The following is a 27,602-nucleotide window of genomic DNA, read 5'->3' on the forward strand; positions in this document are numbered from 1 at the left end:
CAGCTCAAAGGCTTCAATTCTCCTTCTAGTATCTCTCATCATTGTCCAGCTCTCTGATACATAGCACTTAATTGTGAAGACTGTGGTCTGGATCAGGTGCATCTTTAGTCTCTAGATTGACATCATTGCTTTTCAGTACTCAAGAGAGGTCCCTGACAGCAGACTTTCCCAGTGCAATTTGTCTTTTGATTTCTTGGCTGCTGGTACTAAGAGTGTTGATTATGGGGCCAAGCAAATTAAGCTGTTAACAATCTCAATCTCTATCATGATGCTGCCAATTTGCCCAGTGGTGAGAATCTTTGTTTTCTTGATGTTGAGCTTCAATCCATATTGAAGGCTGCAGTCCTTGTCCTTCTGCAGCAGGTGCTTCAGGTCCTCCTCAGTTTCAGCAAGTAGGGCTGTGTCATCTATATAATGCAGATTGTTGATAAATCCTCCTCCAATCCTGATGTCACATTCCGCCTCATAGAGCCCAGCCTCCCAGATAATCTGTTCCACATACAGATTTAAGAGGCATGGAGATAGAACACATCCCTGGCATACACCTGGTATAATAACAGCCTTATTAAGATAACAAAAGAAACTCCTTATTTCAAAAAAGACCTCATTCACAGGTATAGAGCACAGGATTTCAACATCTGTTTGGGGAAGGCACAATTCAATCCCTAACAGGCACCTCTGGTTTTGCCAAAACAAAAATTCAATAGCGTCAAATGCCAAAAATCTCTCTTTTTAAAATTTTATTTTTTATTAATATTTTTAAGAAAGTTTAAATAAAACTTGAATTTCTATTTATTCATTGTTGCACATTTCCTTCTCTACCCCCCCCAGTTCATTTTTCTCTTTAAAAAAATTCATTGTTGCACAATTTTCTCCCTCTTCCTGCCCCCAGTCCATTTTGCTAAGCACCTCTTATTCTGGACCTCTGTCATGCAAATAATACCTAATCATACATTCCTTTTAAACAGTTCTTTCTCTCATCTGTTACAATGCAGTGTTCATTATTTAGCCACTCTTTTTTGGGTTTTCTCCCAATCCCCATGTCAGTCCTGTTTTATAACAGTGGAATTATGTAGTATTTGTTCTTTTGTGATTGAGATATTTCAATCAGCATAATGTCCTCCAGGATCACCCATTAAAGTTCAACAGAGCAGAAAACAAAAAATGCTGGCGAGGTTGTGGAGAAATTGGAACCCTTATTCACTGTTGGTGGGAGGGTAAAATGGGACAACCACTGTTGAAGGTGGTATGTTGCATTTGATACAGAAATCACACTACTGGGAATATGCCCTAAAGAAACCAGAACTTCCACCCAATATTCCACACCTATGATTAGTGCTGCATTGTTCACAATAGCAAAGAGATGGAAACAACCGAAGTGCCCATCAACAAACAAATGGATAGAGAAGATGTGGTATATTCACACAATGGAATACTTTGCAGCACTGAAAAACAAGCCAAGATCTCTTTGGAGTTCATTTTAATAAGCCTTAATTTGCCTATGAAGTAAATTAGAAGACAGCACAAAGACTATATAGAGCTTCAATCTATTTTGAAGGCTGCACTCCTAGACCTTCTGCAGCAAGTGCTTCAGGTCCTCCTCAGTTTTAGCAAGCAGGGTTGTGTCATCTGCATAATGCAGGTTGTTGATAAGTCCTCCTGCAATCCTGATGCTACATTCCTCCTCATAGAGCCTAGCCTCCCAGATGATCTGTTCCACATACAGATTTAAGAAGTATGGAGACAGGACACATCCCTGACATACAACTGGTATAATGTTGTTGTTGTTATGTGCCATCGAGTCGTTTGCGACTCATAGCGACCCTATGTACAAGAGCCCTAAACGCCGTTCTATCCTGTGCCAACCTCGATGTCTCAAACACATTCATTCCCACCACTCCACTCACAGAATCGATCCATCTCATCAGGGGTCTTCCTCTCCTGCACCGCCCCTCCACTCTCCCAAACATGATGTCCCTCTCCAAGGACCAGTCCCTCCTTGCAACATGCCCAAAGTATGTCAGACGAAGCTTCAGAACCCTTGACTCCAGGGAACATTCTGGCTTCACTCTCTCCGGGACAAACCTGTTCATTTTCCTAGCAGTCCATGGTATATTCAACACTCTTTTCTAGCACCACAACTCTAAGGCATCAATTCTCTTTCTATCATCCCTATTCACTGTCAGCCTTATTAAAATAACAAAAGAAAACCCTTATTTCTAAAAGGACCAATTTGTCTTATCTTTTTTTACTTGATAAATAATCCAGTGCTTTATGGAGATTCTGAGTTGTTTTCCATTTTTATGGTTTAAGCCATCACACTGAAACTATATAGAAACAAAACAGAGACTTTTCACCAGGGGAGAACACTTTAGAGAATGCCTGTTCTAGTTAAAGGGAGTTCTGGTGCAGTCTGGAAGGAGCTGTACCCCACCTCTCTGGTGGTCTGAATCCACTAGTGGTTTTGTGAGAGAAAAATGGGCAACCTCCTCTTGTGTGATTTACAACCTCATAACCCCAACAGAAGGTCAGCTATGACTCAGTTCTAACTCAATATAGGTGATGAGAATAAGTTCTAAATAACTCGTGTTCATTGTTAGGTGCCATCAACTCAAGTACGACTCATAGTGACCCAATGAACAACAGACATGAACCCTGTCCTTTCCTGTGCCATCCCCATCATCTCTAACACACTTAAGCCCATAACTGCAGTCACTGTGTCAATCCAGCTGGTCAAGGGTCCTAGCTGACCCTCTAGTAGGTTTTCACAGGCTAAAATCACAAGGGAGGAGACTGCCTATCTTTCTCCTTTGGAGCAGCTGGTGGATTTGAACTACCTTCCTTTGGGTTTTCAGTGCAAAATCTTACCCATCTAGACTACTAGCACACTTAACTTTTACTGGGGGGAAAAAAATTCCAAAGAAACAAAAATGCAAAAGAAATTAAGACAGAAAAGATTTTTTTTTCCCCTTAACACAAACTAAATGGCCCTAACAGGTAGGATTTGTCTCTCAAAACTCATCAGTCCCAAACCACATAATGGTTAATTTGAACTAGTCTGCATGCTTATTTCACCTTGTAGGTGATGTACAAATATGCAAATATGTTTTATTTCCTGAATTATCAGGTTCTTTGAGGTTTATTTTTTAAAAAAACTTTTTTGTTGATGTTCATTTAAAAAAAACTAAGGTTTAAAATTTGGGAGACTTCAACTAAGAAAATACTTAAGAAATACTTTTTAAGAGTCTTTAGGAAAATGAAACTATCTGGTAGCCCCACAGCCACATTCTCTTGGGACGGGAATATATTGGTTAAGTAGGAATTAGATTGCTTCAGGCTCTCTATTCCAGAAAGTTCTAGCCACTGCCTAATATCTGCCCACTGCCTTGTCTCTGTGGGCTTAAGAATCCTGTGCCACCCAATGACCAAGTCCAGTCATATTTCTTTAAATGGGTCTGGTAAAGTCAAAGGTGAGAATGTTCTGGAAATGTTAAAATGTCGTATTGCAAATGTCAGATTTTGAAATGTGAGCAAATCCTTCTACAGTGTATTACATACATTTTAGCATGTGTCATGAAGAAGGAAAGGTCAGGACACATCAGAGCACATGCCGAAGGTGTGTGTGTAATGAGTAAGGTATGTGTGGAGTGGGAGACAGGTGAGCTGACTCCTTCAAACTAGAGAAGCCTCGCTCAGGATCTGGGCCCACAGGCCCAACCTCCCGGTCACCAGCGAGTTACCACATGGACAAGCCTTCTGATCTGCGATGAACAAAACAGTTCCTCTTATTCTTTCAATTAAAGATTTCCTGGTAAAAGCCAGACTATTCTATTCAAACTTCATTTCACTTTATGATTTGGAGAACTCACTGGTTGTTGTTGTTGTTATGTGCTGTTGAGTTGCCTGAGACTCATAGCAACCCTATGCATAACAGCCCTACACCCTGCCCTGTGCTGTGCCAATCTCACTGTCTCCGACACACCTACCCCCATTACCTCAATCACTGAATCAATCCATTTCATCAAGGGTCTTCCTCTCCTGTGCTGTCCCTCCACCCTTCCAAGCATGATGTCCCTCTCCAAGGACTGGTCCCTCCTTGCAACATGTCCAAAGCATGTCAGACGAAGCTTCAGAATCCTTGCTTCCAATGAGCAGCCTGGTCTCAGTTGTTAATTGCATTTGGTCATTTTCATGTTGACAGAGACAATGGGAGAGAGTCAAAGTTAGGTCATTATTGACAGCGTGTCACTGCTGTACTCTTCTAGGGAATGTGTTGTGTGCCGTCGAGTCACAATCAACTGAGCTAACCCTTCATCAGGTGTTAAGAAGCAGTAAATTGCATGGGAATTGATGGTCCATTTTCTCCCATGGAGCAGGTGATGGATCTGAACCATGTGCCTCTGGGTTGGCAGGGCAGCTTCTCACCACTAGGCCACAAGAGCTCCCTTTTTGGGATAACAGATGGAGTTTTAAGGGAGTATCATACTCCTTTGTAAATACACTAAATGTCCACTCCTACATGTGTTTCTGTAATTGCTGCTGTTTTTGCTATGTGCCATCAAGTCGACCACAACTCACTGCGGCCCTATGCTTGCCCAGACATGTCCACAGCTAAAGCTAAAAAGTAGCTTAAGCTGTTCATGATGTATATAAGGCAGACGTCACTGACAGGTCTTCCCTAAGAAGTCCTTTCACACTTAGATTTGGGTAACAATGTTTGTAGAAGCAGGAACCGAGGGAGAAGCAGAAGAAGAGTGGAAAATCACTGAGTGTCTCACGATAACCTGCCTAGTGCATGGGATTTCAGGGCAGGATTTTCTTCCTTTCAGGAAAAAAAAACCTTTTCAGGTTTAACTAGACATATGGGTACACTTCAGCAGTACTTTAATGTTGATATTACTGATTCCATAGTATCACCATGGAGACATGGAGAGTTCATGACCATGGTGGAGGTCATTGTAACGGAAGGATATAATCTAGAGAGGGCTTCCTAGGAGTGCAGAGGACATAAGAGGGTCCAGGGTGGTCAGGGTGAAAGGAAGAGGGAGGGCTGCCCCTTACTCCTGACCCTCATAGCTCTCCAGGTGTGACAGGACCCATCCCACAGGCACGTGGAAACACCGAAAGGAGGCCGTAAGCCGAAGAAAGGAATCCATGGTCCCTAGCTGCACCCACAGAGCATTAGAGTGGCACAAGGGCCTGCTGGGTGGGAGCTGTCAGGCCTTTTGATAGCTGGGGGGTCAGTGAGACAATTTGACAATGACCTTCTCCAAACCTCAGAAAGAGGCCACATACATATATATCATAAGCAGTTGTTGGAAACACTGGAATATAGTAACTTAGACTATCCTGTTTGACAAGGGAGCTCTGGCGGCCTAGTGGTAAGGAGCTGTGCTGCAATGCCAAAGACACAAAGTTCAAGGCCACCAGGTACTTCACTGGAGAAGGATATGCAATCCTGCCAGAGGGTCAACTATGGGTTGGTTCTGACTCTATGGTACACAAAAACAACCCTGCTTGACTGTTCGGGCATGTAGCTAGGAGAGACAACTCCTTGGACAGGGATATCATAGTAGGAAAGGTGGAGGGACAGCGGAAGAGGTAGACCCTCAATGAGATGCAGGATAGGGGAAAGGTTCAGATCTGCTGTTCACAGAATTACAATGAGTTGTACTCAACAACAATCTACAACAACAACAACAACAACCCTGTTTGACTACTTCACTAGTCAAAGTCAACTGTGATTAATGGTAACTAACCTGAATTGAATGTGGAAACTATTGGAAAATATCATTCATATCACACACAAGCAAAATACTACTGAAGATTGTTCAAAAGTGGCTAGAACACAGACAGGGAACCACCAGAAGTTCAAGCAGGATTTAGAAGAGGCTGTGGCACCAGGGTTGTCATTGCTGAAGTCAGATGGATCTTGGCTAAAAATAAAGAATACCAGAAGAATGTCTATTTGTGCTTTATTGACTATGCAAAGGCATTTGACTGTGTGGGTCATAACAAGCTGTGGCTGATATTGAAGAGAATGGGAATCCCAGAGCACTGGATTGTGTTTGTGCAAAACCTATACCTGGACTAGGAGGCTGTTGTGTCAGCAGAGCAGGGGAACACAGCATAATTTAACTTTGAGAAAGGAGCACGCCAGGGTCATATTCTCTCCCCGTAACTATTCAATCTTACACTGAGCAAATTATCTGAGAAGCTGGACTTTATGAAGAGGAGTGTGGCATCAGGAATAGAGGGAGACTCATCAATTACCTGAGTTATGCAACTTTGCTTGCTGAAAGTGAGGAGGACTTGAAGCACTTGTTGCAGAAGATCAAGGAATGTAGTCTTCAGTATGGATAGCATCTCAATATCAAGAAAACAAAGATTCTTACCACTGGACCAACAGGCAGTGTCATGATAGATGGAAAAGAGACTTAAACTATCAACAGCTTCATCTTGCTTGAATCCCCAATCAACATCCTTGGTACCAGTAGTCAGGAAATAAGGAGATGCACTGCACTGGGAAAATCTGCAGTAAGGGACCTTTCCAAATTATTGAAGAGTAATAATATCATTTTCAGGACTAATATATGATTGCTTCAGACCGTGGTCTTTCCAATAACTTGCTCTGTATCTGAGAGGCGAACACTGAATAAGAATGACAGAAAAAGAATTGATGCCTTTGAGCTGTGATGTTGAAGAAGAGCATGGAACATCTCATTGACAGCCAGGAGAACAAATAGGTCTTGGAAAGGGTGTAGCTGGAATGCTCTTTGGAGACAAGAATGATGAGGCTTCACCTCATATTCTTTGGGCATGTTGCTAGGAGGTGCTATTCTTTGGAGAGGGACATGATGCTGGAAAGGGTGGAGGGTCAGCAAAAGAGAGGAAGACCCTCAACCAGACGGACTGACACAGTGACTGCTGTAATGTTAGGAAGCGTGAGGATGGTGCAGGATAAAACAAGGTTCAAATCTTTTATTCATAGGGTCACTTTGAGTCATATTCGACTCAGCAGCAAATAACAACAACAATAACAAAAACATGTGTTACAGTGTAGAATCATGCCTTTTAGGACTTTCCTGGTCATAGTTTCCACAGAATAAGATTCTCAAAAATTTGTTGTGTGGAATGTCTGAGGTCTTCAAATTAGATTAGGAAGAGAAAGTCAGTTGTTCATGTCATTTACAAATATTATCATTTGACTACAGTATAGTAGAAATCAAATGAGCAGGCCAGCCAATGTATAAGGAAATAGAATTCTGCATGGGTGGTAAGGAGTCACAGCCAGCCCTAAGGCAGGCGGTTGGAATCCACCAGCTGCTCCTCAGGAGACAAGCGACCTCCCTCCCTCAGTGTTATTTACTGCCTCTAAAAAGGTAGGTGATTTTATTCTGTGGCCCTCAGTTTTAATTGGTTTGGGTCAAACATTCTTCTAAGTGATATAGCACTGGTCTGTCCAATTGCTTTACAAAGGTAACTCATGGTTGCCGTTATGCTAAACACTGTGACACTGATGTGTCAAATGTGATAATGGTTACCCATGGTGGACAGTGTTTGGTGGAGCTTCCCAATGAAAACAAGCTTGGAAGCAGGAGTGGCATCCACTTCTGAAATAGCTTGCCTCCGGAAACTCTATGAACGTGGAGAAATTATAAATGTTCAGGTCTTTCGTTCATAAGGTCACTATGAGTAGTCTATAACTCAATGGCACCTAATAACAACAACAAAAACCTACTAGAGAGTAGGCCATGAGTCAATTCCAACACCATGGTACATAACAGTATGAAAAGTTGAGGAAAAGTCTACATACATATAGAGGGCTACCAGGGATGGGACGTGATGGAGAGAGGGGACATAATTGAATAGATGTATAAATTGAGTGAAGGTAAAGGCAATATACAATAAGGAGTTTAATAGACATTACAATTGATTAATTACCTCAATCACTTGTAATCAATGTTATAGAACTAAATGTCTATCAAAGAGTGAATGAACACATTTGAAAAATTTCACTTGGAAAACCCACAACTGAATGGACAACAATGCCATCACGGATTCACAGACATTATCATCACCTGGAAAGTTTTGCTCACTCGTCCCTCACTCCCTCACTCGACCTCTCTCACTAGCCAGTTGGTAACCGCAAGAGCATAACTGGCCTTTTTGCTCACTGTCCTGTCTCTGCTGCCTACTCTGTCTGCAGGCTAGAGGATGCCACCTAACAAGTGTTTTTCAGTAAACAAATATACTTCTTTGCCTTTTCAGTATTGCCTTTAAATTTAAGTAAAAGCAGAAAGAACAAAACAATATCATCACTCATTTGCCTACCTTTTTCTGATGGCAGTGGGAGAATGAAGAACTGCAGAGCAGGGTGGCTATTCCTGTTTTGCAACGTTTTGCTGGAGTTCTTCAGTTCTCTTCATTTTCTTCAGTGTTCATTTTGGCAATGGGTGGAAATGTCTCACCATAGTGTATTTCTGTAACAAAATGGTCCCAACATGACTCAGAATCTCGCAAACTTGGCACTCTGTTTTAAAAGACAATGCATAACCTCGTTCTCTTCACATTCTCCTCCAGGCTGCAGATAAGGCTTTACTGCTGCTAACATTCTCTCAGGCATGCAGCTTCTGTGTTGTTCTGATTTATCTGAATACTCCACACAGCAGCGTTAGTTCCCTTAACACCTGGCACAGATATACTGTGCCGCAGCACCTTATACTCTGTGAAGTCATCCCAGGTCCCCGGTATAAGAGGAGCCACAGGAGGGCAGGAACACGCTTTTGGGCCCAGAATCTCTGGGATCTAGCCTATATAGTCTGCTGGTTGCAGATGATATATTTATTGTTGTTGTTACATGCCATTGAGTTGCCTGCGATTCATAGCAACCCTATGTATAACAGCTCTAAACTCTGCTCTGTCCTGTGCCAATCTCACTGTCTCTGACACTCCCATCCCGATTATCCCAGTCACTGAATCAATCCACCTCATAGAGGCCCTTCCTCTAGATGATACACACACACAGTTGTGTACCGTAGAGTCTGTACTGACTCATCGCTGACCCTCCAGTGGGTTTTCAGAGGCAGTTAATGGCACAGGAGGAGATTGCCCATCTTCCTCCTGCGGAACAGCGGGTGGCCTCAAACCACGTGCCTTAGGGATTGCAGCACGGCTCCTTGTCACTAGGCCACCAGACTCCTGGGTAATGCAACTGGTTAGTTAAAACATTCAGTTGCCAAGTGAAAGGTTACTGGCTCAAGTCTACTCAAAGTACCAGAGAAGAAAGGCTTGGTAATACATCTTCTTTCAAGAAACCAGGTGTCTGTTGGGTTTTTTGTTTTGTTTTGTTTTCTTTTGTTTTTTTCTGACATGTAACCACGAGTTAGAACTGACTTGACAACAATTGATTCTTTTTTCCCCCCTTGACATTTATTTACAAACACTGGCTGAATTAATGTTATATGTAAATATTACAAGTTTTCTTCTCAGTACAAAGTACTGAGAGTTTTCTCTTAAAAAAAAAATCACAAATTTCAGAGGTCAATTTTTGCCCTCTGCAACAATTTTAATTGTTGCTCTTTAAGTTTTGAGCTCTGGTGCCCTTGTGGTAAGAAGCTGTACTGCAATCACAAAGGTTTGTGGTTAAAACCTACCAGCTGCTCCACGTTCCTGCTGAAAACCCATTGGAAAGTCAACTTTGGGTCAGTTCTGACTCGACAGCATACAACAACAACATCATCAGGTTTCAGGTAAATCCAAAGAAAACTCCCCTGGAAATAATTGTTGATTGATAGTCCACTCTGTCTGTCCCTGGACAACATAAAGTACTGCTGAAGAGTGTGCCATTAATCTCAATGAATGATAGTAAGAAATACCTGGTTTTCCTTCATGAAACGCAATACCTGAAACATAAATAACATACACAGAAGACTTGTATCTCATATGGGAATGCCAGGACTTCATGATATAAACAATGGAGAAAATACACTTTTTTTAAAATCTTCATTGTAAAAATATTTAAAACCTCCTTAGAAATAAGAATTTGCATTTTCAAGTTGTTATAAAGATTTTTCACTTCAGTTTATTTCTCAATATTTTGAAACAGTGACATTTCACCTTGATTTCTTTGTAAACAGTCAAAAGAAATTTGGTGTCAAAATTGCCTTCTCAAAAGTGGATCCTGTTTTAAAAACTGTCACTGTTAAGATTACCAGGAGCTTTTGAAAAGCAGTACTTTCCAAAGGCAATGAAACATCCTAGAAAGATGATTCTGGGAGCTCTCCTTATAATTTGTTGAAAATAGTTAAAACAAAGTGGTTTTATAAGTGTATTTTTTTAAAAAATCCATGCCACTCTTTTACAACTCCTTTTTTTAAATTATTTTATTATTTTGTGTGTCTGTACCGTCAAATGGAATCTGACTGGTACAGGAGGAGATTGCACCTCCTTCTCCAGCAGAGTATCTGGTGGATTCAAACTACATACCTCTGGGATTGCAATGCAGCTTCTTGCCACTAGGCCACCAGAGCTCGCTTTTACTGCACCTCCTCTCAAATTTCTATTTCTTGAAACAGGCCACTAAGAATTTTACATGTAGCTCTGTTAACATGAGATTGCCACTTGCTTTTGTCGTCATGAACCATCTATCGCTGAGCCACCAGCATGTTTTCAGAGGCAGTCAATTGTATGGGAGATTAACTCATCTTTTTCTTGCAGAACAGCTGGTGGATTTGAACAGCGTTCCTCTGGGTTGGCAGCACAACTTTTTACTGCTAAGCCATCCGAGCTCCCTTTAAAGTGTCACTACTGACCTATAAAAACAAGCAGAATGATCAGTCGACTATGTTCAGACAACGGCTATTATTGTTGTAGTTGTCGTTGTTATGTGCTGTTGAGTCACCTGAGACTCATAGCAACCCTATTTAAAACAGCTCTGAAGCCTGTCTTGTCCTGAGCCAGTCTCACTGATTCTGACACACCTACCTCCATTACCCCAACCACAGTATTTATTTCATCTGGGGTCTTCCTTTCCTGCACTGTCCTTTCGAGCGTCAAGTCCTTCTCCAAGGACTAGTTATCACGCCATTTTAAAAAAAAATTTACTGCTTTTCATATACCTCATATTTTGTACCTGTAGTTTGTGTTTTACCTCATTCTGCAGTACTGAAAATGTACATCATAATGAGTCACTTAATATTGTCATTTCCTGTCTTCAAGTAGAAAAGGTTGGCTTTGGCCTCAACTAATTAGCTACACAATTCTTCTTGGAGCTAATTCACTCATCTGAAAAATGAAGATAGGGTTGCGTTTTCTATAAAGAAGTTTGGCTTTTAGCATAAATGAAAAGGCCTGTGTAAAATATCTGGACAGTAGTGAATATCAGAAAAAGTGCTAATACTTATGTTTGATTACAAAATCAATCCAAAAACGCATTTTAGAGAATTGAGTTTAGCTCTTAAAATCAAAAAGGCTGCCACTTGTCAAAATACTAAAAAGATGGAAGGAGGAAGTTCTAGTTCATCTCATTTTGTCTTATTAGCCAGAATCACCACCAGGATTTTGATATTGATAAAAATGTATATGATCAAAATATACATCCGAGTAACATAACTAAATTGTCCCATGAGTTTGTGTATTGTTCACATTTCATTTTTATAGATTATCTAGTAATCTGACTCCTCAATATTGGACAGGTTGGCCATTTGGTCTTGGTTCAAATACATATAAAAGTATAATAAATGCATTACGAACAGCATAAGGCTGTGAGGTATGAATAGATTATCAGGCTCGTAGATAAATTACTAAAACACAAACCAATAAAAGCACAACTCAAAAGTTTCATTTTATATAAAACTGAAGAAAATGTTAGCATCAACTAAGGAGCTCTGGAGGCATATTGTTGTTGTCTGCCTTCGAGTCGAGTACGAGTCATAGCGACCCTATGAACAGAAGGCCTGAAGCCCTTCTACAACTATTGACATTCATCAAAGTTCACAGAGTTTCCGGAGGCATGTTGTTTAGAAGTGGATGCCACTTCTGCTTAGTGGGTAAGGAATTCCCCATCCACCCAAAGGCAGGTGATTTGAACTCACCAGATGCTCTGCAGATAAAAAATAGACAGTCTTCTCCCGTGGTATTTACAGGCTCTGAAAACCCAGTGGCGCGTCATCTGAGTTGATTCCAACTTAACAGCAACTAGTTGAGTTGACGTTGTTATTGTTGAGTCAGAACTGACTCACAGCTGACCCTCCAGAGAGGGTTTTCAGAGGCTGTTAATTGTATGGTAGGAGATGGCTCATCCTTCTCCTTTGAAGCAACTGGTGGATTTGAACCACGTGCCTTCGAGTTGGCAGTGCAGACAGTACTCCAAAAAGAGCCCTGATGGCACAGTGGTTAAGTGTTTGGCAGCTAATCCAAAGGCTAGTGGTTCAAGCCCATCCAATAACTCCATGGGAGAAAGATCTGGGGCTCTGTTCTCCTGAAGATTAGTCTAGGAACTCCATGGGGCAGTTCTTCTCTGTCACATGGGGCTGCTATGAGCTGTAATTGACTTGACAACATCTAACAACAACGACATATTATTACAAACAGATGCACTCCTTATATGTTATTGCTCTTGATTTCAAGGATGACAATTTATGCAGACACATTTTTTAAAATTTATTTTATTATTTTTGTGTGTGTACCGTCAAATCAGATCTGACTGGTACAGGAGGAGATTGTCCCTCCTTCTCCAGCAGAGCATCTGGTGGATTTGAACCGCGCACCTTTGGGATTACAGTGCAGCTTCCTGCCCCTAGGCCACCAGAGCTCCCTGCAGATACATTTTTAAAGGTAGTTTAGCTCTACAATGGCATGAAGCTGAGTCTCTAAAGTTCTACAATTTTATATTTGTTACATTATTCATCCTTGCGAACAGCAGGCTTGACATACAGCTTCTGTCATTATATAAGGAAAATAAGGCTAGTTATCTCTGGAAAACAAAACAAAACAGAACAAACTCTGACCTTGACCTCATTAACATCAAGTCCTGGCAACAACTAAACGAAAATGGGTCACAAAGTCACAACAATGCCAGATCCCATTTGGTTCCAGTCTTCCAACCACTATGAAGCTCTAAGGATAAAAGAAGAAAAATAAAACAATTGTATGGAGGTAATGCAATTCAAAATTTGTTTTAAACTTATCTTTTACTATTTTTAATCAATTATTTATCTTTCCAAAATAAATTAAGATTGAATTCTTTATTTGCACTTAACTGTTTTATACCAGCTTTGTCGTGGCATAAACTTTGCACCAGGGATAATTCTACACTTTCTTGTAGACACTTCATTGCTCATGTTAATACTTTAAGCAATTTCCACTTCGTTTCAATTGGTGAGACCTGCTTCTCATCTACTAGATAAACTCTCTCTCACTTTCACTGCCCTCGAGTAGGAAGTGACTCATAGCTGAGCCTCCAGCAGGTGTCTGAAGCTGTAAACTGAAGGGGAGGAGACGTCCCATCTCTTCCCAGCAGAGCGACTGATGGATTCGAACCATTAGAGAACCTGTAAATTGGTCCCTACAGACTATGCTACCAGTATATGTACAAAAATATTTTTGACAACGTAACAGCTAAGCAAAACATGAGCTCAGTGAGCGAGTTCAAACCTCCGAGAACTTGAAAACATCGTATTACTCCCTGTTACTCATCCGGACCCTCCATGATCCTTGTCTCTGTACAAACTATTTACATTCAGAACTCAGCAGTTTCCTCACTGCTGGAACAGGGTATGTTTTGCTTTCATGGGGGGAAACTACATAACAGAAACATTAGAATTTCTAATAAATAACTTTGAGGGAGGAGAAATCCTAACCCATTCAAAACCACACTTTCTTTCATTCAAAGCAAGCTGCCTGTGACAGAGGGGGCTGCGCTGAGCAGTAATAATTATTTATGCACTTGTCGACTGCAGTAAACCGTCTGGCTCTTGGGAAACTTCCCCAGAGACCACAGAACCATATGCTGCCTTTGGAAGCACTATTTTGTTTTTCTTTTCAGGTAAGAATAAAACTAGGTGTAAAAATGATCTCACCTTTCTCTGTGGGGAAATGTGCTGTTTATATCACTGGTCCCCCGAGATGACGGGACAGCTGGGCTCTTTGGGGCTGTGTCCTGTGGATGGTGTTCTCACGTCAATGCCCTCTGCACTTGGGACAGCAGTTTATAGCATGTTGGCTTTTATTTCATGAGCAAGTATTTTGAATGCTGAGTGAGAGTCAAGACCAACTGCACAAACCTCACTGCCGTTGAGTTAAATCAACTCAGAACTGAACCTCCAGTGGGTTTATGAGGCTGTTAAATTGCACAAGAGGAGACTGCCCAGCTTTCTCCCTTTGAGCCACTGGGGGATTGAACCATCAAAGATGGCTGGCCTTTGTTGTTGTGTGCCGTTGAGTTAAAACTGACTCACAGCTGACCCTCCAAAGGGTGGTTTTGTTTCTATTTTTTTTTTTAGATTTTACATTGGTTTGCTTACAAAGTTCATATACATTGTGTTTCACACTATTCTTCATTCACATTGTGTTGCATACAATCATTCCCATGAATTATGTTTTTTTAAATTTTTTATTTTATTTTATTATTGTGTGTGTGTGTGTGTGTGTGTGTGTGTGTGTGTGTGTGTGTGCCATCAAATCAGATCTGACTGGTACAGGAGGAGATTGTTCCTCCTTCTCCAGCAGAGCATCTGGTGGATTTGAACCATGCACCTCTGGGAATGAATTATGTTTTATAAAATTAATCACCATTGGACTTAAAGGGTTTTCAGATAGTTAATCACATGGAAGGAGACTGCCCATACTTTCCTTGCTGAGCAGCTAGTGGATTCAAACCGCATGCTTTGAGATTGCAGCACAGCTTCTTACCACCAGGTCCTGAGAGCTCCCTGTGGATCGCTGCTGTTGCCGTCGAGTCATAGACGATTCATAGCGACCCTATGAATGAACGGCCCGAGCACTATTCATACATAGAGTTTCTGGAGGCAAGCCATTTCGGAAGTGGATGCCGCCCCTGCTTCCAGGCTTGATTTAATCAGGAAGCTCCAGCAAACACTGGCCACCATGGGTAACCATTACCATGTTTGGCACATCACTGTCACAGTGTTTAGCATCACAGCAACCACAAGTTACCTCTGTACAGCAAATAGACAGACCAGTGCTCTACCACCTAGAAAAAGGTTTGACAGAAAAACAATTTGAACTGGCCTAAGGGCTGCAGATTAGAATCACCCACCTTCGGCTTGGTAGCATAACTTTCTATAGACTACGCCACAAAGGCTTTACATGTACAGGTTTTCTAGTCCAATAGCAAAGCACTTAAAATTTTATTTGCTGGAAGTCCAAGGTTCTAGTCCCTTGGTCTAGTTCCGTTACCATACATCCCCACCCCCACCCCCATGCTTTCTGGTCTTTCTCCTACACTGTTTTATTTGTTTGTTTTGCTACTTACTTTATTGTGCTGTTAGTCAATGTTTGCAGAGCAAATGAATTTCCCATTTCACAACGTAACATTTTATTTTGTGACAGTGGCTGAAATGCCCTCAATGTCTCAGCACTCTTCCCACTTCCTCCTTAGGTATCTTGTTCTCATTTGCTTTTTCCCCCTGCTCCTTCCTGTCTTCAGAGTTTTGTTTCGCGGACACTGACGAAACCTGTCTGCATTTAGGTTTCCTCATTTAAACCCAACTTAAAGACAGTAGAGACTCATGCAGTGGCACACACACAATTTTAGAAAGATGGAAGTCAGTACATGTGGATGAAAGAACTTGAGATATTTTTAAGTATTACGCACGGGTGGCCTAGTGGCAAGAAATGCACTACAATCCTGAGGGCATGTGGTTTGAATCCACCAGCTGCTCTGCGGGAGAAGGATGGGCAATCTCCTCTCGTGCACTTAACTGCCTCTTCACAAGAGTCCAGAATTAAGGTTGCATAGTGGAGTGTACTTGGGGGAGGCATTGTATACCAATGAAGGAATTTTTCTTTCACTTTTCTAGGAGAGGAGTGAACTGGGGGGGTTGGGCTGGGCACAGAGAAAAGTGCAACAATGAATGAATGAATGAATGAATGAATGGAAATCCAAAATCTCTGTAAATGTTCATAAAAATTAATAAAATAATTTTTTTTAAAAAAAACACCAACCTAAAAAAACCCACAAACCCCAAAAAAACCCTGCTGGAGGGTCTAGTATGGATCTGTTCTGACACAGCAGTACACAGCAACAACACTATGCAATATTAGGACTAAAAAAGTTGTTAAAATTCTTATGTGTTTAAACCATATAGAAATGAATATAAAATTAATCTGGCACAGAAAACAAAAAGTCTGAGCCCCAAGCTTCTCTCTCTGGAGTTAAAGGGTTTTCTAACCTCATATTGCCATGGGAAAATCTGCTGTCACAGACCTCTCCAAAGTACTAAAGAGCAATGATGTAACTCTGAAGACTAAGGTGCACCTGATACAGGCTGTGGTCTTTGCAATCACTTGCTACGCATCAGAAAGAAAATTGATGCCTTTGAGCTGTGGTGTTGGAGAAGTGTATTGATAATACCAAGGACTGCTAAGAGAACAAACAGGTTCATCCTTGGGAAGGTGAAACCAGGCTGCTCCTTGGAAGGAAGGATTCTGAAGCTTCGTCTGACATACTTTGGGCATGCTGCAAGGAGGTACTGGTCCTTGGACAGGGACATCATGCTTGGGAGAGTAGAGGGACAGTGCAGGAGAGGAAGACCCTCGATGAGATGGATTGATTCAGTGACTGGGGTAACGGTGGTAGGTGTGTTGGAGACAATAAGATAGGCGCAGGATAGAGTAGGGTTTAGGGCTGTTGTACATAGGGTCGCTATGAGTCGCAAGATACTCAATGGCACATAACAAAAACAACAACAATTTCTTCTTCACGTAGCTTATAGAATATATGTATATGAGAACATGGTAGAAACTAATGAAGGAGAGATAACACTTTGAGGAACAAGCTGATGACCACTTCCTTACTCTTGCTGTCTGTTGTTATTTTTGTTATGTGCCTTCGAGTCAGAATGCAAGCCACATGGGACAGGAGATTGTCCATCCTTCTTTTGCAGAGCGACTGGTGGTTTGGAACCATGTGCTTTTGCACAGCTTCTTATCACAAGGCCACCATGGCTCCTGTTGCCAGAGAGCCCCTTAAATGTAGTCAACAAGAAAGTGTGGCTGGTATACTTCATAGCAATGATTACCAATGACCAGACATTAATGGATAGTGGAGTTGAAGGCAATTAGAAGAGACACTGAAAGAAACTGAAGGGGAAGGAAGTCCTAAGGTGAGACCCAGGCTTTCCCTCCCACTCTAATACACGATTCTTAAAAGGAGATATTAACTGCAACCATAGAAGAGTCTTAAGATAGAATTCAAAAGTTCCACGATTTGGAATACAGGGGAAGTGCCATTAAAAATTTTTATAAAACATAATGTATGCAGATCATTGTATGAAACACAATGTGAATGAATAGTGTGAAGCACAACATGGATAAACTTTGTAAGCAAACCAATTAGAAAAAAAAATAAGGCACAGCAAGTAGTAGGCGATCAGATAATGAACGGCCTCATAGGTTATGGGGAAGAGGTTGATATTATTTTTGGTCTAATGGAGACACCACGAGAAAGCTCTGAACAGACGGTGCTGTGGTCTAATTTACATTTTTTAAGTATTTCTAGATGTGGTGGGAAGACTGCAGGAGGGCAAGACTGAAAGAAGGGGTATGAGTTAAGGCACTATTTAGGTAACATATGCAAATTAAGATGGTAGTTTGCACTAGTGTGATAGAAACGGAGACTGGTAAGTGGTCCGTTTCAGAATATAGTTTGAAAACACAGGTGATTTATTAGGGAGTTCTGGTAGACTAGGGGTAAGAAACTGTGCTGTAATTCTAAAGGAACGAGATTCAAATTCACCAGGTGCTCTGTGGAAGAAGGTTGGGCAGTCTCCTCCGGTCTGATTAAGTGCCCCTGAAAGCCGGCTGGAGGGTCAGCTATGGACCAGCTCCAACTCAACGATCCACAACAAATTCCACAACCTCCACCATGCCACCCCATTATGCCACCTGCTTTGTTCCTGTAGGACTTGAATGTGGGACTTCTGCTCTACAGCCCCGATTTATGAAAAGGGGGAAAATGTCTTTGCATCTCATCTTGTACTATGAAGTTCATTTAAATTTAGTGGTGTTTTATAGGAGCTATGTTTAAAAACAAAACAAAACAATAAAACACAAACCAAACAGCCGCACCCTCTAAAATTATTTTTTACTTGAAAAATTTTAATAAAAGTAGATAGATTAAAAAAAATTTGTATTCATCAGTTGTTGTGTACCATCAAGTTGGAACTGGGCCACAGCAGACCCTCCAGCAGCTTTTCAGAGATAATCACATGGAAGGAGACTGCCCATCCTTCTCCTGGGGAGCGCCTGGTGGCCTCGAACCCCATGCCTTCAGGATTACAGTGCACCTTCTTGCCACTAGGCCAGCAGAGCTCCCTTGTATTTTTTTTTTCTATTGCACTCCTTTTTCTCTTGAGGTTTCATGATTTATTAACATACAACCTGACTACATTGGCTTCCATTTGATCTAATAAAGCTCTACATTATTTCAATCAGCTCCCTTGACTCTGAATAAAATCCTCATGTGTCTATTTCCAATGTAAATGAATTCTGCTCTAAAGATTAATAATTACATTGGAAACAGATTATAAAATTGTGCTAGTGATTTTAGACAGTCTGTGATGATGGGATCAATAAAAAACCATAAACCTTGCTTTTGGGTGCCTCTCTGTTGGCCTGGCTCACAGGCACCACATGGACAACAGAACAAACACTGCTTGCTCCGACATCATTCCCATAATCACAGCCATGTTTAAGCCCACTGTTGTAATCACTGTGTTACTCCATGGTTTTTATTACTTCCTCTTTTCCACTGACCCTTCTCCAGGAACTGGTCCCTACTAATAACATGAAAAAAATTTGGAGATAAGTCTCCTCATTCTTCCTTCTGACCATTACTTCTTGCAAAACAGATTTGTTCCTTCTTGTGGCCACTGTTGTTGTTATGTGCCCTCAAGTCACTTGCAAGTCATAACAGCCCTATGTACAACAACTCTGAACCATGATCTATTCTGTGTCAAACTTATTGTCTTTGACACACCGACTCCCATTAACCACAAGAGGGTCTTCCTCTCTTCCCTCCAGACTCCCAAGTATGATGTCCCTCTCCAAGGACTGATCCTGCCTTGCAACATATCCAAAGTATGTCAGACGAAGCCTCAGAATCCTTGCCTCAAAGGGGTAGCCTGGTCTCACCCTCTCTAGGACGAACCTGTTTGTTCTCCTAGCAGTCCACAGTATATTCCATACTCTTCTCCAGCACCACAGCTTAAAGGCATCAACTGGTCTTTTATCATCCCTAGTCACTGTCTTTGGATTCAATTTTCTCACTCTGTTTATGCGGTACAGTCAGCAGGGAGCAGCACTGCAAACATAAAGATGATGCCTCTGTACAGCCAAGAGAGCAAACAGATACATCTTGGAGAGCATGTAGCTGGAGTGCTTTCTGGAGACAAGAATGATGAAGCTTCGCCTTACATATTTTGGACATACTGCTAGGAGGTGCGATTCCTCAGAGAGGGACACGATGTTGGAAATGGCATCAGGTTGGTTAAGAAGAGGAAGACCCTCAACCAGGTGGACTGACACCGTGACTGCTGCGATGGGCTCTCGTGTGTCAGGAGTGTGAGGATGGCGCATGACAGGACTGGGGTCAGATCTTTTGTTCATAGGGTCACTGTGAGTCATACTTGACTTGACAGCACCTAACAATAAATAACAACACTTCTAAAAAATTTGTTCCTTTTAGCATTCTTTGGTACACTCAACATTCTTTGAGAATCTACTAATTCAAAGACATACATTTTTCCTTATTCAGAGTCAATCTGTTGCATGCATATGAGAGAACAGAAAGTATTATGAGTTGGGCCAGGTGCATCTTAGAACTCAAGGTGGCATCTTAGGTTTTAACACGTCTAAGAGGTCTTTTGTAGAAGATATGTCCTATACAGTGCTCCATTTGATTTCCTGACTGCTGCTTCCATGCACATTGATTAAGGATCTAAGAAAATGAAATCTTTGACAACTATTCTCCATTGATCATAATTTATTTTTTTTATTGGTCAATAAGGTCAAGACAAAGACTCAAATTTTCTGGTCTGAGGTGCTGTTTTCTATCTGTTCCCCAAAGGGCATAACCTTGTTTAAATAGTCTTGAACTACATACAAATTGTCCTAACTGGCATTGCATCATGTGTAGCCACTAGCTGCATGCTATTTTTATTATCCTGATGGCTATATACTTTATAAAAATGCAAACACGTATCACGTTGTACATCTTAAATACAGGCAGTTTTGTTGTACTTCATTTATACCTCAAAAAAGATATTCTTTAAAAAAATAATTAAAAACTCAAGTCCTTGGTTGTACTAATCTCATTTTTTTCCCATTGATATTCTTTTAATAATGGAATGGTTGATATCTAAGCATTTTCAGTTACAAGGGAGGATATTTGTAGTCTAAGCCAATAAATTAAAACCTAACTTGTGTAATGTTGATCTTATTATTTGTATTATAGTCATTGGGATACTCTTCCTTTGTCAACCAAGCTTTTTGAAAATTTTTATTTTATATTGGTTTGCTTACAAAGTTCATAGACTTTGTGTTTTACACTATTTTTCATTCACATTGTGTTTCATACAATCATTCACATCAATTACGTTTTATAAAATTAATCATCATTGGCCTGTGTTGACCATTATTCAGTCTTTTCAAGTACTTAATGGAACTTTCCCATTTCCTTTGCTTCCTCCTTCCACCAACCAAATTGTGGAAATCACTAATCTTATTTTAAATGCTCAGTCACTACATAGGGTTAATGGCTATTATATTTCAGAGAAAATATAGAACAATGAGACAAAGTGTAAATTTCTACTGGGCAATATTGTCCTAATTTCTATACTACAAAAATACATAGTGAACATCTTTCCATATTTGCAAAAGTCTACAATACATCACAGGTCCACTTCATGCAAGACATGATGAAGTCTTTCTGCAGTTAGATCAAGATAGAGTTTTCCTTTTTATAAAACTCACAGCTTACAGTCATTTTCTAAGTACTAGTTAACCAGTAGCCTGGTCCACAAGGGGTTGTGGGGCTAACCTGAAGTGGACACCTCTCTGAAGGTTCAAATCCACCAGAAGCTTCTCAGAAGAAAGTTGCATAGTCTCTACCCTTACAATTTGCATCTTCAGAAAACTCAGTAAGGCGATGGTTATGAGATTCCAACTCAAAGGCAACATATTTGAGGGTTTTTCAGTTGACTAAATTTGGCTGAAGCCATACAAAGGACCAAATAGCCCATCTAGATAAAATTATCAATACATTTACCTCTTTCTGTGACACAGAGACAAAAAGAAATTAGCATGAATTTGGTCACAATTAATCCTTCCTAAACATAAGACTGAAAATGTTAGGCTTTTTAATACCATCCATCACATCTGTTACAAAAGTTGAATTTAAAAATCGTTGAAACTCAGAAGCAAGTAAACTAAATTACGAGAGAGAGAGAGATAAGAGAGAACTATTTTAATTTATCCTACACTGTCAACACTCTTGGCACCAGTAGCCAGGCAATTAAAAGGCGCATTGCCATGGGAAAGTCTGCTGTTAGGGACCTCTCCAAAGTACTGAACAGCAAATGGTGTCTCTCTGGAGACTAAGGTGCGTTTGATACAGGCCATGGTCTTCGCAATCACTTGTTATGCATCAGAGAGTTGGACAATGACCAAGGAGGACAGAAGGAGAATTGATGCCTTTGAGCTGTGGTGCTGGAGAAGAGTATTGAGAATACCATAGACTGCCAGAAAAACAAACAGATTCATCCTTGAAAGGTTAAACCGGGTGGCTCCTTGGAGGCCAGGATTCTGAGGCTCCATCTAACATACTTTGGACATGTTGTGAGGAGGGACCGGTCCTTGGAGAAGGACATCATGCTAGGGAGGGTGGAGGGACGGCGCAGGAGAGGAAGGCCATCTATGAGGTGGATTGATTCAGTGACTGGGATAATCGGGATGGGAGTGTCAGAGGCAGTGCGATTGGCACAGGACAAAGCAGAATTTAGGACGTTTGTACATAGGGTCACTATGAGTTACAAAGCAACTCGACGGCACATAACAACAATACATTGTCTCCTAATTTTCAAACAAGAGTTACCTTTGCCTCTGTCCAATTTGCTCTCAGGCATCAAAAATGTAAGGATTTTCAAGATATTGGTTGAATTATTATAATCTACAAGTAAACAAGCAAGGATTCTGGGGCTTCGTCTGACATACTTTGGACATGTTGTAAGGAGGGACGGGTCCTTGGAGAGGGACATCATGCTTGGGAGGGTGGAGGGACAGCGCAGGAGGGGAAGGCCCTCTATGAGGTGGATTGATTCAGTGACTGGGGTAGTCGGGATGGGTGTGTCAGAGGCAGTGTGACTGGCACAGAATAGAGCAGGGTTTAGGGCTGTTGTACATAGGGTCACTATGAGTCGCAAGCAACTCGACGGCATATAACAACAACAAGTAAACTTGTGGAGAGTGACTGATAGAATGCAATGATGTTTTGTCTTCAGAAGAGGCAGTTTATAAGGAAATGCTTACAAGAGAAGCCCATTTTGCTACCATGATTCTCAATCTAGAATCAGTGAAGACAGAAAGGAAAGTGAAAAGACCTACTAATTAAAATTAGATAAATTCCCATGAAAAAGCACGTTCAGTCTAAGCAACCCAGGTAGAATCTTTGCTTTGGCTCAGCTTATTATCTCGTTGTTGTTGTTGTTCTGTTGTTGATTACTGTCGAGTCGAGCATGACTTAGAGCGACCCTATGAACAAAAGGCCTGAAGCCTCTCTACAACTATTGGCATTTATCAAAGTTCACAGAGTTTCGGGAGACATGTTATTTAAGAAGTGGACGCCACTCCTTCTTTCAACAACTATAGTTATTATCTTATACTAACCAAAACTTCTATTTGGCAGATGTTCACATTTTATGCTTTCAAAGAGAAAATTATTAAGTACTCTGGTATCAAACTATTCCCAAATACAAAGTCTATAGGGGAAGAAAAAAGGCAAAATGCTCCTTGGTAGCAAAAGTGTTGAAGCCATTAGGATACTTTATCAACAAACAACTTAATTAAAAGCTAATACTGCAGCAGGGATTAGGTGACTGTTGGCAGAGAACAAGGCCCCAGCACAGCAGCAGGATTAGAAGGTGTGCTGTAGCAGATTATTCATTATGGCTTTTCTAACCACTGGCTTCTGCTTTTACCATATGGCTGGGTGGCTGTTCTTAGGTGGCACAGAGTCGAGTCTGACTAATGGTGATCTTATGAGCCATGGACCTGAACTTGTCCTGTCCTCCTCATCTCCAACATGCTTGAGTCCATTGCTACAGTCACAGTGGTATAGCTGGGTTGTTGTTGTTGTTGTTGTTGATTGCCATCGAGTCAAGCACGACTCATTGCAACCCTATGAACAAAAGACTTGAAGTCTTTCTATAACTACTGTCGTTTATCAAAGTTCATAGAGTTTACAGAGTTGCATAGGAAGTGGATGCCACTATAAAAATTAGGTGTGTGTGGTATAAGGGGATTGGATAACTTTATAATAATATAAATAGGGTATATAGCTGGGAGGTTAGCTGCTTAAATCTACCAGTTGTTTCTTGGAGAAATATGGATAGTTTCATCCCATAAAGATTTATTGCCTTGGACACTTGATAGACGGTCATGAGTTTAAACTTGGTTTGGCTTTTTGTTTGAGTATATGCAACTCAAGTGTAGAGATCACCAGTGAGGGGACTTCCTGCCAAACTTAAATTTAAACAGGTTCAGGAGCAGAAAACAGGATTGTCTCTCCTATCAAGAGAAGTATAGTGTCCTTTCAGTCAGAGAATCCAGTGTGAGACAGAGTCAGACCCAAGCAGTTAATACAGACATAGCAGTAATAGCAGCAGAAGAGGCAGAGAACCAGAGACTGAAGTGAGAGAGAAGTGAACAAGATCCGCCTCCCTACAGAGCCTGAATTAGGTTTACTGATGGGAGGGGAGACTGCATATAAACTGCTCTAAGTAAAAGAGGTGAGGAACATTTGTCTACTGGTTTTAATTCTATTTGGTCAAACATTCTTCTAAGTAGTACAGCACTGATCTGTCCATTTGCTGTACAGAGGTAACTCGTGGTCACTGTGATGCTGAACACTGACTCTGTTGTGTCAAATGTGACAATGGTTACCCAAGGTGGACAGTGGTTGGTGGAGTTTCCTAATTAAACAAGCTCAGAAGCAGGATGGCATCCACTTCCAAAGTAGCTTGCCTCCAGAAACCCTATAGACTTGGAGAAATGAGAAAAGTTATCCAAGTGTTCAGGTCTTTCATTCATAGGGTTGCTATGAGTTGTCTATGACTCAACAGCACTTAACAACAGCAACAACGATGCACATAGCATGGTTTAGAGCTGAGAGGCTGATGGCCAGAGAGAGGTCTTCCTGCAAGCAAGCCCGAGAAGCATCTGTCCTGCCTGAAGAATTATATACTGACCGTTTCTGACCTGGATCATTACCTGTCTCATCCCTAATAAACTCCATATTCATGAATATTGCCTGTAATTCAGTGTGGCCATTGCTATGGGTCAGCAAACCTTGAAGTAGAGCAGCAAAAGCCTCGGGAAGTTCGTTCAGTGCCAGAATTGACAGCAGAAGGAGCCTGGAGTCACGTCCAGCCTCAAAGGGATCAGCTTTGTGCTGTTGTTGACTGGGATTCTTCTCTCATGTGGACTTAGTGGAGGCCAGATGCTGGGGCCCCCATACCCTCAAGACTGTTTTTTCAGAAGGGACCTTGATATCAGATTGGAAGCTTAGGCCTTAATTGTGAGGTGGGAGGCACAAGTCTAAGATGAACTGGAAAGCTCTAGAAATGATGTGGAGGCTTTGGGTGGTGCATATACTGTGGTCACAGGGCGCTCTGATAGCTAGTGGTAAGGAGTTATGTTGCCAAAGATGTTGTTGTTAAGTGCTGTCGAGTCATAGATGACTCACAGCAACCCTATGAACGAAAGTCCCATAAACCTGTATAACTTTCATTCTTTCTCCAGTCATAGGGTTTCCAGAGGCAAGCTATTATTCAAATCCACAAGTTGTTCCACAGGAGAAACATGAGCAAACTCCTTCCATGCAATTTACTGCCTCTGAAAACCCGCTGGAGGGTCAGCTATGAGTAGATTCTGATTCGATGGTACATAACAACAACAACAAGAAGAACAACTAACCAAAATATTCGAGATTTAAATCTCTCAGTGAAAACTCCAAGGAAAATCTTGTAAGTAAATTTCCAAAAAGTCCGATATTGACACATCTGGAGTTTTCTTACCCCAAAAATGGGTGGGAGTTGGCTTGACCAAAATTAGTTTCTGGTAATTCTGTGAAGGGCATTTGGGTAGGAGTGGAGGAGAAGCCTTATTTCTATCCTATTTCTGTCCCTAACTTGTTAGGGAACTGTGGTGGAGAGATTTATTAATAGCTCCTTTATTCACACTCTTTTTTTAAATTTAATTTTATTATTGTGTGTGTGTGTATTATCAAATCATTATTAAGATTGTCCCTCCTTCTCCAGCAGAGCATCTGGTGGATTCAAACTGCACCCCTCTGAGACTGCAGTGCAGCTTTTTGCCACTAGGCCACCAGAGCCCCCTTATTCATACTTTTGTGCACATATTGTTTGTCATGTGATTTTTGAAGTTGATCCCATTAAGGTAAAGTCTATTTCACCATCCCTAGGTCTTATCTTACCAAACATACTGAAGGCCAGTTTGCCACTAGCAGGCTGTGTCTCATGAAAGTCTGTGTTCTTCCCCTTGTGACCACGCATGACCCCTAGAATCATGAGAACATGTCTGGGCTAGCCCGCTGTAAGATGACAGACAAACGGAATGGAGCTGAGCTCCATGTTGGGTTGTACGTGGGATTCCCATGACTGATTTTACAGCAACTAACAATTGCTGGACAGCAACAATAGTTTATGCTTTGTGTACTATGCCTTTCAGATTGTCTACAAAATGGAATTGAAAGACAGGAGTGGGAAATGTAAGGCTGTATGAGGCCCCATAGGGCTCCAGATTGGCTGAAAGACAATAAGGGAGAGAAGAGAGGGAGAGTGGAATGAAATGAATCAATGAAAAAGACTGAGTTGTTGTTATGTGCCATTGAGTCATCTGCAACTCACAGCAACCCTATGTATAAGAGCCCTAAACTCTGTTCTATCCTGTGTCAATCTTGTCTCTGACACACTTACCCTCATTACCCCAGTGACTGAATCAATCCTTCTCATCGAGGGTCTTCCTCTCCTGTCCTGGCCTTCCACACTCCCAAGCATCATGTCCCTCTCCAAGGACTGGTCCCTCCTTGCAACATGCCCAAAGTAGGTCAGATGAAGCTTCAGAATCTATGCCTCCAAGGAGTAGCCTGGTTTCACCCTCTCTCAGATGAACCTGTTTGTTTTCCTAGCAGTCCATGATATATTCAACACTCCTCCAGCACCACAGCTCAAAGGCATTAATTCTCTATCTATCATCCCTAGTCTTTGTCCAGCTCTCTGACACAAAGCAAGCAATTGTAAAGACTATGGTCTGGATCAGGTGACCTTAGTCTCCAGACTGACATCATTGCTCTTCAGTACAGAGTACCATAAAGAATTTCCAGTGTTCTTTAAGATCATCCTCAAACTCATCATTCTTTCATAGTTTAGTCATTCAGATACATTGTCTTCAAGGGCCTTGAAATAATTTTTGTATAAGCATACCACAGAACTATTGCAAGTTCCATTCCAGACCACCACAGTACGACAAATAGCTCAATAAAGTAAATCACATGGATTCTTTTTTTTTTTAACCAGTGCATATAAAAGTTATGTTTATACTATAGTGTAATCAAGGAGCTCTGGTGGCTTACTAGTAAGGAACTGCACTGCTAACCCAAAGGCATGTGGTTCGAATCTACCAGCTTCACTGTGGAAGAAAGATGGGCAATCTCCTCCTGTGAGAGTTACTGCCTCTGAAAACTCACTGGGGTGTCAGCTATGAGTCAGTTCTGACTTGATTGTCCACAACAACAACAATAACAATACTATAATTTACAGTGTGTAACAGTTTAATGAAAAAGTTTGAAATTACCAAAATATTACAGGAGAATGACAAGGAGCATGTATTGCTGGGAAAATTGTGTCCACAGACTTCTTGACGAGGAGCTGCTATAAGCCTTCAGTTTGTAAAGGATGCCGTATCTGCAAAGCACAATAAAGTAAAACAATAAGATGAGGCACGCTACTATGTCTGTCTTGATTACCCTCAGATTTTTCTATTAAAAACCTGAATAATGAACCTGACTTAGACTCCATTGATTAAGAAGGATATGACGCAAGTAGAAATATCATTTGACCCAG

At 41.2% G+C, this 27,602-nt stretch overlaps 1 protein-coding gene across 1 annotated transcript in view; it reads right to left on the minus strand.

The window, feature by feature from the left end:
* The window catches only part of PAK7 (p21 protein (Cdc42/Rac)-activated kinase 7), a 383,566-nt gene that overhangs the window by 221,333 nt on the left and 134,631 nt on the right, over positions 1-27,602 (minus strand). The window contains exon 2 of the mRNA XM_006894246.1: positions 8,335-8,483. The gene's annotated coding sequence lies outside the window, so the exon portion shown is untranslated. The remainder of the gene's footprint in view (positions 1-8,334; positions 8,484-27,602) is intronic.

The sequence above is a fragment of the Elephantulus edwardii genome, unplaced genomic scaffold (assembly GCF_000299155.1).
Source record: "Elephantulus edwardii isolate Elephantulus edwardi_28Jun2011 unplaced genomic scaffold, EleEdw1.0 scaffold00138, whole genome shotgun sequence".
NCBI lineage: Eukaryota > Metazoa > Chordata > Mammalia > Macroscelidea > Macroscelididae > Elephantulus > Elephantulus edwardii.